At 45.7% G+C, this 19,879-nt stretch overlaps 1 non-coding gene across 1 annotated transcript; it reads left to right on the plus strand.

Annotated features, from left to right (window-relative positions):
- The first annotated feature begins 6,053 nt into the window (after positions 1 to 6,053).
- TRNAS-GCU (transfer RNA serine (anticodon GCU)) lies at positions 6,054 to 6,125 on the plus strand. The gene has a single exon. It is a non-coding gene; the product is annotated as a tRNA-Ser (tRNA).
- Positions 6,126 to 19,879: the final 13,754 nt, after the last annotated feature.

Below are 19,879 nucleotides of genomic sequence, written 5' to 3' on the forward strand. Positions count from 1 at the left end.
TTTGCCAATGGACAATGGTAAAGCACAGATAATGGAGCAGAAGAAATCTCTGAGAATGCAGAATGTCTCCTTTACAGAAGAGGAAAGTGGGACCCAGAAAATGAAGTGATTTGCCCAAAGTTATACAGATAATCTATGGGTCCCTCATTGGCACTGCTCATTGCAGCACAGTGACCAATTCTGGTTGCCATGTTGGATCGGTGAGCTAATGATTAATCTAGGCTTTCGTGACCTCCCTTTGCCCCTTCCATTTTAAAGAATTGTATTTAGGCAACTGCCCAGTGCTCACTTCAGCAGCACATATACTAAAAACAGGCAGCTGCCCATGCTGGTCTTGACTGGTCATGATGGCTAGAAGTTCTCCTGGACCCCCAAACAGTGCCAAATCCTCTCCATGTTTGCTTTTCAGTATATATTCTGTGTCTGGTCAAACTTGCTAACAATGAGCCTTGTTTCAGGTTCAAAGAAGGGCTATATGGGCTATGAACTAGAGTAGCAATCTTCCTAAAGAAGAGCTCTGACCCACCCCACAAAGAAGAATCCTGTCCCCCCAAAGAAGAATGCATGCAATGGTATCCATTCAAATTCAAGGTGCAGGACATGCTGTAGACACAAGCAGCTTTGAAAGTTGAGAGAAGTGCTGTACATGTAGCCTCTGTCCCTTGAAAACTCACTGCCCATTTCTCATAGCTTCCTCTTGCAAATCTGGCTCATCCCTGGTTCCTAAGGCTCTAGTGTCTACATCGTAGTCCACGCTTTGTGGACCTTCTTTCTCCTCTGATTACTGTCATACCCATCTCTCTTTCTCTTAGTTTTTGTCCTATCTTCTTGTGTCTATTGCAAAGTCTCTGGTTTTTCCAGTAGTCATGTATGGATGTGAGAGTTGGACTATAAAGAAAGCTGAGCACTGAAGAATTGATGCTTTCAAACTGTGGTGCTGGAGAAGACTCTTGAGAGTCCCCTGAACTGCAAAGAGATCCAACCAGTCCATCCTAAAGGAATGAATATTCATTGGAAGGACTGATGCTGAAACTGAAGCTCTAATACTTTGGCTACCTGATGTGAAGAGCTGACTCATTTGAAAAGACCCTGATGCTGGGAAAGATTGAAGGCAGAAGGAGAAGGGGACAACAGAGGATGAGATGGTTAGATGGCATCACTGACTCGATGGACATACATTTGAGGAAACTCTGGGAGATAGTGGAAGACAGAGGAGCCTGGCATGCTACCGTCCATGGGGTCACAAAGAGTCAGACATGACTAAGCAACTGAACAGCTTTTTCTTTTAGCCTTAAATATGTGGCAGACATCTCAAATCCTGAACTCAGAAACATTCATTATTTTTAAGTTAAAAGAAAAGCCAAACTGATTTTACCTTCCACTTCAAGATCTTGTTTGCCATATGGTGGAAAGTGAAATGTCAGTGACCTCAGGGTGGTCTCAGATCCTTGCCCACTGCCCCGCTGTCCCCTTGCTCTGGGATCCTTGTTCCTTGTGTGGGGAGGGGGCTGGCATCTGGTCATTATTCATCATTTTCCAAGTGCACTGGCGCACCTGTCAGGTCTCTGTCCTCAGCAATGTATGTCACCAGTGTCCTCCAGGCCCCCCTGAGCTCTTGTCAGAACTGCCTCTCCATTCATCTCATCCTCTCCTTCCTCCCTCTGTAGATGACCGTATGTAAAATATATAGGCAATGAGGATCAGGGAGCTCAAACAGAGGCTCTGGAACAATCTAGAGGGTGGGGAAGGGTGGGAGGGAGGTGGAAGCGAGGCTCAAGGGGAGGGGACATTTGTATACCTATGACTAATTCATGCCGATGTATGGCAGAAACCAAAGCAATGTTGTAAAGCAATTATCCTTCAAATCAATTCAGTTCAGTTCAGTTCAGTTCAGTTGCTCAGTCGTGTCTGACTTTTTGTGACTCCATGGACTGCAGCACACCAGGCTTCCCTGTCCATCACCAACTCCCGGAGTCTACTCAAACTCATGTCCATTGAGTCGGTGATACCTTCCAACCATCTCATCCTCTGTCGTCCCCTTCTCTTCCCGCCTTCAATCTTTCCCAGCATCAGGGTTTTTTCCAATGAGTCAGCTCTTCTCATCAGGTGGCCAAAGTATTGGAGTTTCAGCTTCAGCATCAGTCCTTCCAATGAATATTCAGCACTGATTTCCTTTAGGATGGACTGGTTGGATCTCTTTGCAGTCCAAGGGACTCTCAAGAGTCTTCTCCAACATGGTTCAAAAGCATCAATTCTTCGGTGCTGAGCTTTCTTTATAGTCCAACTCTCACATCCATACATGACTACTGGAAAAACCATAGCTTTGACCAGACAGCCCTTTGTTGGCAAAGTAATGTCTCTTTAAAAATAAGTAAATAAATAAAAAATGCTGGCTCTCTGTCCATCACCTCTGTGCTACTCTGGGGCCCATGAGGAACATCTGCTTACTCTCAGAACTAACGTGGGTGTGGAGCAATTGTGCCGTAGGACTGGACCATCTGCTTGGTGACATGGACCCCATTTCTGCTCCAGTACTCATGCTTGGAATGGAAGTACCCTCCTAGGCTCACCCCTTCTAGGAATCCTCATGGGTAGGACCCTAGAGAAGAACAGTGCCTCACACATGAACTTGCTATGCCTCCGGGACATTGCTGTCATTCCTGTTCCCACCCCACGCCCCACCCCCATCATCGCGCATCTCCACTCCCACCTTGCACCTTGGCTGGATCAAATTAAAAATTCCTAACTTTGGAATGCCCTAATTTACAGAATATGAGAAGTAGCTGGTGAACAGAAAAAGGAATGTCTGGAACTAAAAGCATTACTTTTTCTAAAAAAAAATTGAGGTATAGTTGATTTATAAAGTGCTAATTTCTGCAGTAGAGCAAAGTTATACATATGTGTACATTTTTAAAATATTCTTTTTCATTATAGTTTATTGCAGGGTATTGAATATAGCTCCCCATGCTCTACAGTAGGCTTTTGTAGTTTATCCATTCTATATGTAATAGTTTCTATCTGCTAACCCCACACTCCCAGTCCATACCTTCCTCACTCCTCTCCCCTTGACAACCATAAGTGCATTCTCTGTGTCTGTGAGTCTGTTTCTATTTTGCAAATAGGTTCATTTGTGTTGTATTTTATATTTCACATATAAGTGATATTATATGGTATTTGTCTTTTTCTTTCTGACTTACTTCACCTAGTATGATAATTTTTAGTTCCATTCATGTTGCTGCAAATAGCATTATTTCCTTCTTTTTTATGACTGAGTAAAGTACTCCACTGTACGTATATACCACATCATTATCCATCTGTTGATGGACATTTAGATGGCTTCCATATCTTGGCTATTGTGAAGAGTGCTGCTATGAACATAGCGGTGCACGTACCTTTTTGGATTATAGTTTTGTCTGGATATATGCACAGGAGTGGGTTTCTAGATCATATGGTAACTCTATTTTTTAGTTTTTTGGGGAACTGCCATAGTGTTTTCTATAGTGGCACCAACTTACATTGCCACCAACAGTGTTGGAGTGTTTCCTTTTCTCTACACCCTCTCCAGTATTTGTGATTTATAGACTTTTTAATGATGATCATTCTAACTGGTGTGAGGTGGTATCTCATTGCACTGTTGATTTACAGTTCCCTAATAACTAGATGTCGAGCATCTTTTCATGTGCCTATTGGCCATCTGTATGTCTTCTTTGGAGAAATGTCTAAAACACTAGAAATCACATCACATCATATGATTTAATCCCTCACACCATTGTTGTGCTACCCATACATCTATTGTCAACCCTTGGTACTCAAATTCCTTCTGAGCTTGTCCCCATTTAGCTCTGGTCTGTGCTTACATCATCTTTCCATAGCTCAGCTCTCAACAGCTACCCCAGATGTGGTGGCACCTCACATGTATCATGACCAAGACAGAAATCAACATCTACCTCTCTTATTTCATTTACTACAACAGGCTAAGAATACACCCCACTTTTGACTCCCTGTTGCCCTGCCCTTTCCTGCCAGGAACGTCACCTGACCACTCCATCACTCAGTAATGGCATTCTTCTCAAGTCCTAGAGCACTCACTCACTTCTCCCGGAGCACGTTCTGCATGGTACTGCTGCTTTATGAGATCAGTGCCATCTAGGGGCTAGAGACTCTGCCTCTTCCACTGCTGTGTCCCCAGGACCTGGTACAGTGCTGGGCACCCAGTAGGTACTCACCAGACATTTTCATAATAAGCAAATTCTGTTAACAAGTTTCCAGCCTCCTCAGTAGAAGAAGCTGTGTCTTACTCCTCTAGAGAAGTGTGGAGTCTGAAAAGTTCACTGCTTTGAATGATCTTTACACATGATGGTGGCTCAGATAATAAAGAATCTGTCTGCAGTGTAGGAGACCTGGGTTCGATCCCTGGGTTGGGAAGACTCCCTGGAGAAGGGAACGGCTACCCACCCCAGTATTCTTGTCTGGAGAATTCCTTGGACTGAGGAGGCTGACAGGCTATAGTTAGTGTAGTGGTAAAGAATCTGCCTGCTAATGCAGGAGATGAAGGAAACATGGGTTCAGTCCCTGGGTCGGGAAGATCCCCTGGAGTAGGAAATGGCAACCCACTCAAGTATGCTTGCCTGGAAAATTCAACGGACAGAGGAGCCTGGTGGGCTACAGTCCATGGGGTCGCGAAGAGTCAAACATGACTGAACATGCACACACTACTACTTTGCTCATGATGGTGATGGTGAAATGAGGAAAGGGTAGAGGGCTTATCATAGAATTGAGATTTTAAAAAAATTTTTAATTGGTGTATAGTTGCTTTACAATGTATTATTTTCTGCTCATGCTATGCATGCATGCTAAGTCGCTTTAGTTGTGTCCAACTCTGTGCAACCCTATGGACTGTAGCCTGCCAGCTGTCTAAGGAATTCTCCAGGCGAGAATGCTGGAGTGGGCTGCATTTTCTTCTCCAGGGGATCTTCCCAACCCAGGTATTGAACCTGCCCTTTCTTACATCTGTATTGGCAGACGGGTTCTTTACCACTAGTGCCACCAGGGAAGCCCTATGTATACATATATCCCATCTTTTTTGTATTTCTTTCCCATTTAGGTCACCACAGAGCATTGAGTGTGTTCCCTGTGCTATGCAGTAGGTTCTCATTTGTTATTTTATATATAGTAGTATATAAGTGTTTTTAAGTTAGGGAAGTCCTGATAAAACACCCCTATCACTAAATACTCAAGCATACCCTATCTGGGTCTGCTTTATTAACTCCTCCCTTAACAAAACTTTGACTTTGTTTATTGGGGTATCTGTAGTGTAACAGAATCATTCCACTTGCATCTGAAACCACTCAAATAACGAGCATGCATTGAGTATCTATTATGTGTCTAGCACTGGGCATGGAAAGAGAATGAAAAAGAAATGAAGACTATTTCAAGAAATGTGCTTGTCTCTCAAAGATTTTACAATCTACTTAGGGAGTCAAGCAAATAACAAGAGGGAAAGAACTTGGTTACAGAGCAGAAACTCAAGAAGAAGGCCTAGCAGCTGAAGAATTAGGAGATAAGAAATTCCTAGAGGGATTAAAGAAAGCCTCACATACACGGTGGGGCTTAGGTTGGAGCTTATGTCCCTAGGCCCTTGGTAACAGGAGAAGGCCTTTACAAATATTCAAGAGCTTAGAGCATAAAGAACAATACTATGTGTGGTTAATCAAATGCACAGTTTATTAATCTCATAAGCCTATTAAATACTGTTATTCTTCAAATGCCACTTACCCAACCAATAATATAAACGAAAGATTAGATCTGCTAGACAGAATGCCTGAAGAACTTTGGATGGAGGTTAGTAACGTACAGGAAGCAGTGACCAAAACCATCCCAAAGAAAAAGAAATGTAAGAAAGCAAAGTGCTTATCTGTGGAGGCTTCACAAATAGCCGAGGAAAGAAGAGACGTGAAAGGCAAGGGAGAAAGGGAAAAATTTGCCCAATTGAATGCAAAGTTCCAGAGAACAGAAAGGAGAGATAAGAAGGCCTTCTTAAATGAATTAGAGCTTCCCTGGTAGCTCAGATGGTAAAGTGTCTGCCTGCTATGCGGGAGACCTGGGTTCAATCCCCAGGTTGGGAAGATCCCCTGGATGAAGGAAATGGCTACCCACTCCGGTACTCTTGCCTGGAAAATTCCATGGTTGGATGAGTTGGTTGAGCGACTTCACTTTCACTTTCTTAAATGAATAATGCAAAGAAATAGAAGAAAACAATAGAATGGGAAAAACTAGAGATCTCTTCAAGCAAATTGGAGATATCGAAGGAATATTTTGTGCAAGGGTGGGCATGATAAAGGACAGAAACAGTAAGGACCTAGCAGAAGAGATTAAGAAGAGGTGGAAGAATACACAGAAGAACTATACAATAAAATTCTTAATGACCCAGGTAACCATGATGGTGTGATCACTCACTTAGAGCTGGACATCCTGAAGTGTGAAGACAAGTGGGCCTTAGAAAGCATTACTATGAACAAAGCTAGTGGAAGTGACAGAATTCAGCAGAGCTATTTATTTTTTTTTCCATTTATTATTATTTTTTTTAACTTTTATTTTTTTCTTTTTTTTTTTCTTTTTTTTTTTTAATTAGTTGGAGGCTAATTACTTTACATCATTACAGTAGTTTTTGTTATACATTGAAATGAATTAGCCATGGATTTACATGTATTCCCCATCCCATTCCCCCCTCCCACCTCCCTCTCCACCCGATCCCTCTGGGTCTTCCCAGTGCACCAGGCCCTTTTTTATTAGTTGGAGGCTAATTACTTTACAATATTGTAGTGGTTTTTGTCATACATTGACATGAATCAGCCACGGATTTACATGTGTTCCCCATCCCGATCCCCCCTCCCACCTCCCTCTCCATCCGATTCCTCTGGGTCTTCCCAGTGCACCAGGCCCGAGCACTTGTCTCATGCATCCAGCCTGGGCTGGTGATCTCTTTCACCCTAGATAAATATACATGTTTCGATGCTGTTCTCTCGAAACATCCCACCCTTGCCTTCTCCCACAGAGTCCAAAAGTCTGTTCTGTACACCTGTGTCTCTTTTTCTGTTTTGCATATAGGGTTATCCTTACCATCTTTCTAAATTCCATATATATGCATTAGTATACTGTATTGGTCTTTATCTTTCTGGCTTACTTCACTCTGTATGATGGGCTCCAGTTTCATCCACCTCATTAGAACTGATTCAAATGAATTCTTTTTAATGGCTGAGTAATATTTCATGGTGTATATGTACCACAGCTTCCTTATCCATTTGTCTGCTGATGGGCATCTAGGTTGTTTCCATGTCCTGGCTATTATAAACAGTGATGCGATGAACATTGGTGTGCATGTGTCTCTTTCAGATCTGGTTTCCTCGGCGTGTATGCCCAGAAGTAGGATTGCTGGATCATATGGCAGTTCTAATTCCAGTTTTTTAAGAAATCTCCACACTGTTCTCCATAGCGGCTATACTAGTTTGCATTCCCACCAACAGTGTAAGAGGGTTCCCTTTTCTCCACACCCTCTCCAGCATTTATTGCTTGTAGACTTTTGGATAGCAGCCATCCTGACTGGCGTGTAATGGTACCTCACTGAGGTTTTGATTTGCATTTCTCTGATAATGAGTGATTACTATTTAAAATCCTAAAAGATGATGCTGTTAAAGTGCTACACTCAATATATCAGCAAATATGGAAAACTCAGCAGTGGCCACAGGACTGGAAAAGTTGTTTTCATCCCAAAGAAGGACAATGCCAAAGAATGTTCAAATTAACATACACTTGCTAGCAAGGTTCATTTCACATGCTAGCAAGGTTATGCTCAAAATCCTTCAAGCTAGTCTTCAGCAGTACATGTACTAAGAACTTCCAGATGTACAAGCTGGGTTTCAAAGAGGCAGAGGAATCAGAGATCAAATTACCAACATTCACTGAAGCATGGAGAAAGCAAAAGAGTCCCAGAAAAAACATCTACTTCTGCTTCATCAACTACACTAAAGCCTTTGACTGTGTGAATCACAACAAACTGGAAAATTCTTTTTTTTTCCATTTATTTTTATTAGTTGGAGGCTAATTACTTTACAATATTGTAGTGGTTTTTGCTATACATTGACATGAACCAGCCATGGATTTACATGTGTTCCCCACCCTGAACACCCCTCCCACCTCCCTCCCCGTCCCATCCCTCTGGGTCATCCCAGTGCACCAGCCCCAAGCATTTGTCTCATGCATCCAACCTGGACTGGTGATCTGTTTCACACTTGATGATATACATGTTTCGATGCTGTTCTCTCAGATCATCCCACCCTTGCCTTTTCCCAAAGAGTCCAAAAGTCTGTTCTACCCATCTGTGTCTCTTTTTCTGTCTTGCATATAGGGTTATTGTTACCATCTTTCTAAATTCCACGCGTTAGTATACTGTATTAGTCTTTTTCTTTCTGGCTTACTTCACTCTGTATAATGGGCTCAAACTGTGGAAAATTCTTAAAGAGATGAGAGTCCAGATTATTTTACCTGTCTCCTGAGAAACCTGTATGCAGGTCAAGAAGCAAGAGTTAGAAACTTACACAGAACAACAGATTGGTTCAAAATTGGGAAAAGAATAAGACAAGGCTGCATATTGTCACCCTGCTTGTTTAACTTATATGCAGAGTACATCATGTAAAATGCTGGACTAGATGAATCACAAGCTGGAATCAAGATTGCCAGGAGAAAGGTCAACAGATGATACCACTCTAGTGGCACAAAGTGAAGAGGAACTAAAGAGCCTCTTGATGAAGGTGAAAGGGGAGAGTGAAAAAGCTGGCTTAAAACTCAACATTCAAAAAATGTGGATCTTGGCATCCAATCCCATCACTTCATGGCCAATAGAAGGGGAAAAAGTGGAAACAGCAACGGACTTTATTTTTTTGGGCTCCAAAATCACTGCAAATGATGACTGTAGCCATGACATTAAAAGATGCTTGCTCCTTGGAAAGAAAACTATGACAAACCTAGACAGCATATTAAAAAGCAGAGACATGACTTTGCTGGAAAAGGTCTGTTTAGTCAAAGCTATGGTTTTTCCGGTAGTCATGTATGGATGTGAGAGTTGGATCATAAAGTAGCCTGAGTGCCAAAGAATTGATGCTTTTGAGACTGTGTTGTTGGAGAAGACTCTTGAGAGTCCCTTGGACAGCAAGGATATCCAACCAGTCCATCCTAAAGGAGATCAACTCATTAGAAAAGACCCTAATGCTAGGAAAGCTTGAAGGGGATGAGAGAGGATGAGATGGTTGGATGGCACCACTGACTCAGTGGACATGAGTTTGAGCAACCTCTGGGAGATGGTGAAGGTCAGGGAAGTCTGGTGTGCTGCAGTCCATGGGGTCCCAAAGAGTCGAACATGACTTAGTGGCCGAACAACAATAGTATCTGTGGCTTTGGTAGAGGCAGATAGATGTTCAGATGCTCTGCTGCCTGAAGGAGTAACTTTGCCTGGATAGCCAAAGGCAGGGGCAGCAGGGTCTCAGGGGAACGGTGCTGACTTTCCAAGTTGGTGTCCAGTTTGGTCAATATGGCCCAGATGGCTGACCTCAGGCACTGGGCCTGCCTTGGACAACCCCTGCAGTAAGGGGATGAGGGATCTCTGAGTAAGGGGTAAACCATCCAAGATGACAAGCTTGGTTCTAGGACCAGGATGATCCTTAAGGTGGGACTTCTCTCTTCCAGGCTGACCATGGACCACCAGCAACAAAAGCATCCATGAAAGCCACGGACATAGAAAGCCTTTAAACAAACTTCAGGCTATTGGCTACAGTCAAGTGCTCAGCAGAGCCTAGCTGTTCCTTTATTAAATTGGCATCATTCCTATCATTGCCTGGCTTTGAATGTGCTCCCTTTAGGTGAGCTGGTGATTTGCGAGGTCCCTTCTGCCTGGACAAACTGGAGAAGAAAGGCAATTATGCAGATAGTTCAAGCAAGAGCCTGGCTCTGCTGAAGCTCTATAATCACCTGAAGAGCCTGTTTGTCAGAGCATCTCCAATGGCACAATTCAGACAAAAACAATTTTGTTTTCTGGATGATTGCCTCACTCTTTTGGCCGTGTGACTTTAGGCCCAGTGGAAAACTGATATTTATCATACTCTGGTCCTAGAGCCTGCGGAATCAATAAACAAGATGTCGCGATTGGGACCGGTAACAGCTCCAACTGTGCAGAGCAAAGAAACAAAGAAAGAAAGGAAAAGAAACCAGAGCTGACTGCGCTCCCTTTGCCTAGCTACCTTCTCGTCCTGCTCCTGACCTCGTGGCCAGGATTCGTGCAGGCCTCGGAAACCTGCTTGGGCCTGGGCCCTGCCCCTCCCTCGTTTCTTTTCGGGGTGTTGGTCACCACCGCAGAGGTCAGTCTTTCACAGAACTCACTTAAGTAGCACAGGAACCTCTCCTGCTTCAATCTGACTCATGGAGACCTTGTGCCAGTGTTTGTGTGTGTGTGTGTTAGTTGCTCAGTCGTGTCCAACTCTTTGTGACCCATGGACTGCAGCCCACCAGGTTCCTATGCCAGTGTTGGTGAGATGACTGGCCACTTTGTGCCAATCGGCTTGGTGGCACTTAACTCGGGCCATGAGCATGATCAGGATGTATGAGCAGCTGTCTTGGTGGAGGGTGCAAGGAAGGACCCTGGGCCTCCCGGGGTGCCTGGAATTCTTCTGTTAGAGATGCATTTATTTAGCTCTCCAAGTGTTGCCTACCTCTAAGAGGCTCCTGGGCTTCCCTTATGGCTGAACTGGTAAAGAATCCACCTGCAATGCGGGAGATGGAAAGGCTACCCACTCCAGTATTCTGGCCTGGAGAAGTCCACGGACTGTGTAGTCCCTGGGCTCACAAAGAGATGAACATGACTGAGCAACTTTTTCACTTTCTTTTTCAAGAGTCTCCTAGTGAAATACCACCACTAAGAGGAGGAGTCATTCCTTAGGCCACATGAGAACAAATAACAAGAGCTGAGGCTTATTCACTGTTATCTCATCCTCACCAAGTTCACAGGAGGGAGGCGTGCTATCATTCCTGTTTTACAGATGCAGGGTCCAAGGCACAGAGAGGTTTAGTAACTGGTCCCAAACCGCACAGCGAAAAAGTGGAGGAGCCGGAATTGAACGTGGACAGTCCACACGGACACTGCAGCGTGTTGGCTCCTCCCTTCTTTCTCTTGGAGACAAAGTTGGGTCTCTCTCTGATGGTGACAGCTCAGAAAGGGAAGTGGGTGCCGCACAGCTAGCTTTGTTTGGGGAGGAACTGAAGATGAGGCAGAATCCAGGCTGTGGGTGAGGTGTCAGGGACCTCACCTGTGAATGTCAAGGTCTTCTCAAGATGGCTTGGGGATCCTTGAAGAGGACAGGCCCCTCTGTCCAAGGGTGCCCTGGGTGGGCTGGGGGTGGGGAGTGGTGCCCTTGGGTCACACAATTGAATAAACACGGGGCAGCAGGAGAGGATGAGGCCAGTGTGCTCAGTGGAGCCTGGTTCTTGACCATCGAGTTCTGGCTCTGCTATGTTTCAAAAGGGAGGCCCTGGAAAGTAAAGTTTATTGGGACTCAGTTTCCTCACCTGTGAAATGGGAATAAGTATGGCAACAGCACATAATCCATGGGTTGCTGAGAGAACAGAATAACTGCGGGATGACCTGGCCTGAGGTGGGTATTCAGTGGTGCTCATCAGGGCCGCAGGGTAGGGCAGAGCAGATTGGGTGGAGGGAGTCTCTGATGGATGTGGGAAGATGCTGGGTAGGGGCCCGATTAGACTGGGGGAAAGTTGGGGAAGACTTGGAGGAGATGGAGACAAGGTGGGCAGGCTGACACATTTGGTGCAAAGGAAGTCGTGGATCACAGAGGAAAAGGAGGTGACACCTCTAGTAAGCTGGTGATTGACCTCTGGGTACCTCTGGACTGTCTGGAGTTTTGCTGTGTGATTCTGTAATCTCCCCACAAGGCCAGGGGTCTCGGCCAGGCTTGTTCTCTTGTTCTCCTGCAGGTAGCCTTCTGCTTCTTCAGCCTCCCTCCCCAGGGTGGGAGTTTGCCCTGGGGCTCTATCTTTGGGCTCGAGAGTGAGACTTTCATTTGATGGAGCAGTCAGATGATAATCAGACTTCAGATGTTCCAGAGTGAGCAAGTGGCTGCGAGATGTGGTGGTGGGTGAAGACCTTGTGATGAAGAATCTTGGAGAAGAAGATGTGGTATAGAATGGTGATGGAATATTATTTGGCCATGAAAAAGAAGGAAATTCTGCCATTTGAGGCAACATAGATGGACATTGAGGGCATTCTACTGAGTGAGATAAGTCAGAGAGAGAAAGATAAATACTCTATGAGCTCCCTTTAATGTAAAATCTAAAAAAGCCAAAATCCTGAAAACAGAGAGTAGAATGGTGGTGACCAGGAGTTGGCAGTCAAGGAATTGATGGGGGAGATGTTATTTAAGGGTATAAACTTGCAACCAGTAGTTAAATAAGTCCTAGAGGTCTAGTGCATAGTGTAGAGATAGTAGTCAAAAATACTGTGTTATAAAGTTCACAGTTTCTGAAAGTCTAGATCTTAATTGTTCTCATAACAAAAAAGAAATGCTAAATTATGTGATGAGATACAGATGTGAGCTTATCCTACCATGGTCATCATAATACAGAAGTGCATCAAATCGATATGTTGTACCCTTACACAATGTTATGTGTCAATTATATCTCAATAAAATTTTTAAATTTTCATTTAATTAAAAAAAAGAATTTTGGCCATGAGAGATGATCAGCTAGGGAAGAGCATGAGCTCAGGAAAAGATGGTTTTGTAATGTCAGGAGGAGATGGTAGGGAAGGAGCTGAGTGTATGAGCAAGGTTCCCTAAGGTGAGGGCAGGTGATGTATGAGAGCTTAGTCAAAGTTGCTGGCCCTGGGGAGGGTGGATGTGCTGCTTTCCTGAGACCTGGTGGAAGGAAAGGGCGACAGACACGGAGCACAGTCATCATCAAGAACAGAGAGCAGTCCTTAAAAAATAAAACCAGAAACTACCATGTGACCCAGCAGTCCTGCTATGGGGCGTATACCCAAAGAAAACCATAATCAAAAAGACGCATGCACCCTAATGTTCATAGCAGTGCTATATACAGTAGTCAGGATATAGAAGCAACCTAAATATCCATCAACAGAGGAATAGACAAAGAAGGTATCGCACATAGATGCAGTGGGAATACTACTCAGCCGTAAAAAGAACAACATTGGGTCATTTGTAGATATGTGGATGGACCTGGAGATTGTCATATAGCATGAAGTGAGTCAGAAAGAGAAAAACAAATATCATTTATTAGTGCATATATGTACAATCAAGGGAAAATGGTTTAGTTGATCTTATTTGCAAAGCTGAAATAGGGACACAGATGCAGAGAACAAATATATGGATACCAATGGGGAAAGGGGTGGGGTGGGATGGATTGGGAGATTGGGATTGACATATAGACACTATTGATAATGTGCATAAAATAGATAACTAACGAGGACCTCCTGTATAGCACAAGGAACCCCACTCAGCGCTCTGTGGTGACCTACAAAGGGAAGGAAATCCAAAGAAGACGGGGTGTGTGTGTACATACCGCTGATTTACTTTGCTGTACAGTAGAAACTAACGTACCGTTGTAAAGCAACTATACTCCAACAAAAATTAATTTTAAAAGAATAGAAACAAATAATAATAACAATAAAAAGACAGAGAGCATTGCTGGGTGACACAGGGAGCTCAACCCAGTGCCCTGTGACAACCTAGGGGGTGGGGTGGGGCGGGGGTGGGAGGGCGTTCAGAGGGAGGGACGTGTGTATACCTCTGTCTGAGTCGTGTTGATGTATGACAGGAGTCAACCCAAGGTTGTAAAGCAATTATCCTCAAAAAAGAAGAGAGAAAGAGAGAAGTAGTTGGTGTAAATGAAGACAAGTCACTTTTCATGACCAGAAAATCCTAGGGCAAAGTTATCAGCCAGGGATGAAACACTATATTAAAAGTTGAAAAAAATAATTAAACATAAAACCGTACATTTATCTCTGGTGTCACGGTTTCCCAAGTGCTTATTGTACATCATCTCATTTAAATAGAGAGAAGTCTGAAACAGATGCCGAGTTGAGCCAACTTTGCACGGTGTGAGTGTTTACACAAAGTTATGTCCAAAAGGAGAAATTCAGGCAGAGGAAGCGGAGCCCTCAGAAACTAAGAGCTAACTGGGTCCTTTCATCCAGAGACACGAAGGCAGAGACGTGTGGCCAGGATCCGAGCCAGCACTGGCTGGAGAACTTTTAGGGAGATGTAATTAATCAGATTGGAGGTTTAAATTCAGAAGTGGTCAAAGTCCAGTATTTTCAACGACTAGCAAACTAAATGTACATCAATGGCCAGGACTGTTGGTGAAGGATGGAACCCATCATTATATGTGGTCACAGTGTCCCCGGAAACCCTACTCCACAGAAAAGGCTTAGTGTGCGTGTCACATGGCACAGAATTGAGAGAAGACAGAATCACCGATCTTTTTTAAAAAATGATCTCTTTAGTGGAAAGAAAACAGATTATACCAGAACAAAATCATGCTGGGCCAATCTATTAGAGTTTGACATGAAGGTGAGTAGTCTTCCGAATGTAATTTATATAGAATTTCAACACAGCTTTGTCTTGTCAGTGGCTACTATGTAGTATGGACTTTCTGTGAAATAGGTAAGAATGTAAACTTATGAATGTAAAGTTATGAAAAGGGGTCATAACATTTAAGGAGTGAATGTACCCTCTGGAGTCAGGCAGCCTGCTGGCCCAGAGAAAGTGACATCTCCAAGGGCTGCCAAAAACACTAAATTCTTTGGTGCCAAATCATCAGATCAATGTATAGAGGCCCTAGCTACATTTAATAGGGATTCTAATATGTTTAATAAGCAACACATGGGGCTCCCCAGGTGGCACAGTGGTAAAGAATCCACCTGCCAATGCAGGAGACGCCAGTTCAATCCCTGGGTTGGGAAGATCACCTGGAGGAGGAAATGGCAACCCACTACAGCATTCTTGCTTGGAAAATTCCATGGACAGAGGAGCTTGGCAGGCTACAGTCCGTGGGGTCGCACAGAGTTGAACACGACTGAGCACTCATGCACGCATAAGCAAAACATACACATCGACTGGTCTCTCATAATAGCAAGGACAATCCTAACATTCACAAGTATTTAGTAAGTATCTGCTCTACATCAGACCCTGCTCCAGGTGCCTTGGCATCTGTAATCCTAACCCTCCCAAGAGCTCTGCAAGGCAGAAACAAATATTCCTAATTTACAGATGAGCAGCAGGAGCTTGGAGAGGGCTCCTGGATTTCTGTTCTTTCTCCAGTGTATTAAATTGCTAGGGCTGCATACAGAATACCACAGTCTGGGTGGCTTAGACATCAGACCTTTATTTTCTCACAGTTCTGGAGGCTATAAGTTCATGATCAAGATGTCAGCCTGTTTTCTCCTGAGGCCTCTTTCCTTGGCTTATAGACTTCCATCTTCCTGTGGTGCCCTCAAGTGGTCTTTCCTCTCTGTCTGTATCCTAATCTCTTCTTATAAGGACACCAATCAGATAGGGTTAGTCATTGCGTTGTTCCGTCTCTAACTTGCGTCTGACTCTTTGTGGCCACATGGACTGCACCAGGCTTCCCAGGCCTTCACATCCCCCGGAATTTGCTAAAACCCATGTCCACTGAGTCGGTGATGCCATCAAACCATCTCATCCTCTGTCATCCCCTTCTCCTCCTGCCCTCCATCTTTCCCAGCATCAGGGTCTTTTCCAATGAGTCGGCTCTTCTCACCAGGTGGCCAAAGTATTGGAGCTTCAGCATCAGTCCTTCCAATGACTATTTAGGACTGATTTCCTTTAGGATGGACTGGTTGGATCTCCTTGCAGTCCAAGGGACTCTCAAGAGTCTTCTCCAACACCACAGTTCAAAAGCATCTATTCTTTAGTGCTGAGCTTTCTTTATGATCCAACTCTCACATCCATACATGACTACTGGATAACCCATAGCTTTGACTAGACAGACCTTTGTCCACAAAGTAGTCTCTGCTTTTAACTTGACACTTCTTTGAAGGCCTACCTCCGAGGACAGTTACATACAGAGGTGCTTGGGGTTCAGGCATCAACATGTGAATCTGGGGGTACATGCAGTTCAGCCCACAGCTGACAGTGAGTAGAGTCAAATAAGGGGAAACCGGGGTAAGCTGGCCATAGAGCCTCGTTAGCACCCCTCTCAGAAGCTAGGAAGGTGTGCTTTCTTCCCTGGGGGGCTGGGGAGGGTGGGAACAGTAAAGGAACCCCACAGTAAGCTTCCAGAATTAGCTAGGAGGTGAAAGCCTCTCTCTCCCCCTCCTGCCCACACACCCACACTTCCATCCCCAAATCTTGCCTTTCCTCTGGGTCAGAAGTGCCGAGTCACTCTATTCCTTTCCTTCACCCCAGGGTCGAAAACACAGAGTTACAAGGAGAGACCCTGCCTCCCCCACCCCAGCTCAGGGCCCAGTCAGAGCTGCTAGAGAGAGGCCCCACAGAGCACCGTTCCACAGCACAGAACTGAGAGGGGGTGTGCGCAATGGGACCAACCCCAGTGCCGCCCAAGGCACAGAAAACCCTCTCTGCATTCAATTTGTAGCAAAGTAAACAATTTGCAGCAAGTAAACAGGGTGCCTATTGTGTCCGGTGTTCTGTGGACTGGGCTTCAAAGAGCACTTTTGTTGTAAAGGATATTTTAAACTTCCTCATTAGCTAGGAAAGCTATTTTTAAAACTCTTTTCCAGACATCCAAATACCTCTCATAAAAAGAAGAAGAAGAAAAAACTTCGCAACACTTATGAATAAGCAGGAATGGTCGTGTGTAGCCACGGCTTCAAGTCCGATCAAGGCGGCTTCCCTGGTGGCTCAGAGGGTAAGGCGTCTGCCTGCAATGCGGGAGACCTGGATTTGATCTCTGGGTCGGGAAGATCTCCTGGAGGAGGAAATGGCACCCCACTCTGGTACTCTTGCCTGGAGAATCCCATGCATGGAGGAGCCTGGTAGGCTACAGTCTCTGGGGTCACAAAGAGTCGGACACAACTGAGCGACTTCACTTCGCTTCACTTTGGTGTCTACTCCTGAGTGAGGATTGCAGAGAGATGCAGGTGAGGAGGAGAAGTCTCTTGCCTTGAGGGCTAAGCGGGTGACGAGGATGAGCTGGCTGTGAAAGACAGCACCACTCTCTCCCCAGCACACAGCTCTGCTTGGGAGGAAGTTGAAAGGGGAGAGGGGCTAGCTACACAGCTCCAGGGGGTGCCCTCCACCTCAGCAAAGTTCAGCTATTTGTCTCAACTCCTGTGGAGAAGGAAATGGCAACCACTCCAGAATTCTTACCTAGAGAATCCCATGGACTAAGGAGTCTGGTGGGCTACAGTCCAAAGGTTGCAAAGAGTCTGACACGAGTGAGCGACCATGTATGCCATGTGAGAGGAACCCCTCTGGGAGAGTTAAACCGAGGAGGTGGGAAACAGGGCTGAGGGGCCAAGGAATGCCTTAGGGAGGAGTTAGGATGGGAGAGAAAGGGGTGGGAGGGGTCTGGGTAGTGCCTGTCTAGAGGCTTCCCTAGGGACACAGGAGAAGCCCTAGCACGTGTCCTACCAAAGCCTCACTATGGCACCAAAATGCTCCCCCAGGCATGCTGAGAGCCAGCAGCTGGTGTCCCGTCCCGAGGGCTCAGCAGACACCCTGGCAGCCTTCCTGGAGGCTGCGGCAAGTTGCTCCCTGGAGTGGCTGCCACAGTTTTCAGACTCCAAGAAGCAGGCTACCCCTGGGATCACTGACATCTTCATAAACCCGCCCAGCTCCTTCTCAGGGGCTCCCGAGACCCTCCGGCAGAACTGCCACCCAGGGCTGGCCACGAGGGAAGACACATCGGAGTGCCCTACGTGGCACCTCCCTCTCCTCATCCCGGGAGAGGAGCCTGAGACCCAGCGAAGGAAGCCGATGCACAAGGCGCCCCGGGAGGAGAAGCTGGACAGGTCACTGCGACGCTTGCCTTCTCCTGCTCTGGCTCCTTCTGTTTCCTCAGTGAGAGCTGTAACCTTTTGTTGTTGCTGTTTAGTCATTCAGTTGTGTCCCACTCTTTGAGATCCCATGGACCGTAGCCCGCCAGGCTCCTCTGTCAGTGGGATTGCCCAGGCAAGAATACTGGAGTGGGTTGCCATTTCCTTCAGGGGATCTTCCCCACCCAGAGATTGAACCCATGTCTCCTGTATTGGCAGGAGGATTCTTGACCACTGAGCCATCTGGGAACACCTATAACCCACCAGGCTCCCCTGTCCATGGGATTCTCCAGGCAAGAATCCTGGAGTGGGTTGCCATTCTCTTCTTCAGGGGATCTTCCTGACCCAGAGATCGAACCCGGGTCTCCTGAGTTGGCGGGAGGGTTCTTTGCCACCCGGGAGCCCCTGCAACCCCTTATCTGATGGCATTTACTCTCATTGTAATGTCAATACACTGATGCTTGACCTGTGATGAGGATAAGGACAGTTCCATCAGATCCTTTCCTAGGAGCAGATTGAGGTGGGGAAGGAGGGGAGACCCTAAGCCATTCTTGGTGGTGATGGTGATGGAGAGGGGGTTGTGGACCAGCAGGAAGGTGGGCAAGAAGCAGGAAGAAGGCAGAGAGGAGCCCAAAACGAGTCTGCCCACTACACAGTATTGCCTCCATCTGGCCTGGCTTGGACGGGCTGAATGATTGTGATATTATCCAGAAGACTAGGACGCTGACCAAAGACTTCCCCAGATGCTCAGAAGTTGTACTTCCAAGCATAATTCTTGGCTGTCTGAGAACCACAAGTAATTGATGATGCACCCCCCCCCCACGCCCCGCCGCCCCCTTTCCACATCCTATTCTTTCCAGCTTCTGGACAGATACATTTTCTTGTTTGCAGACTCATTCATTCCAGGCTTTGCAGGAATCTCAGACTTGACAAATGCAAGTGCAGTGTGGTCGCATTCATCTGTGGTCACCTGGTCCTCATTAAGGCCATCGGAGGAGGCCAGGACCCGGTTTTGTGATTAGCGGTTCTTCTCCATGTGGGCTTGAGAGCTCTCAGTGGGCTCTCGTTGTTTGCATGAAGTCCTCGGAGGACAATGCCAGGCTCAGCTCCACGTTTTCCACATGACTGATGGCATTCGAAGCTTTGCAATCCCAATAGGCACATTTCTTGACTGGCTTTGTTTCTCATGGGTTCAGGTGGAATAATAAGGTTTTCTGCTGCCAGGAATGTCAGTGTGTGGTTGGGAAGTTGGCACTTTTCTCTAGGAGGAAGGGAAATCAGTTGGTAAGTGACCAGATGTCTGATGCCAACAGTGAGAAAGGTTGTTTTAGTATTTCTCAGTTTTAGTGAAACTAGAGAGTCTGCCTTCATGGGTACGGAGGGGCTGACATGACACAAGTTTTCCTGGGGGGCTTGTGAATGTCTCCTGCTAGCAGCAGGCTGTTGTTAAGCCCTGCTGTGTACATTCTCCTGAGGCCGCCTGGAGGCTGGGGCTGGGGTTGGGGTGGGGTGGGGGGTGCTCTGGGATTCATCTTTCATTTCTACAGCTGGGAAGATGGCTCGGTCTCTGCCAAGGCCTTTTGTCCCATTTTTCTCTTGCTTCATTGGGACATTTCCGGAACCAAATATATTCAACTAATCCTCAGCTTCAGGAGGTGATTGAATATCCAAATGCTGGCCCTTCCATTGTCCGATGACTAGGACCAGCTGAAACACGCAATTTTGCAAAACAGTCATGCTCTAGTCATTGGCCCAATTATCTCTTCCAATTACAAAGTCTTCCCA

Source organism: Odocoileus virginianus, chromosome 25 (genome assembly GCF_023699985.2).
Source record: "Odocoileus virginianus isolate 20LAN1187 ecotype Illinois chromosome 25, Ovbor_1.2, whole genome shotgun sequence".
NCBI lineage: Eukaryota > Metazoa > Chordata > Mammalia > Artiodactyla > Cervidae > Odocoileus > Odocoileus virginianus.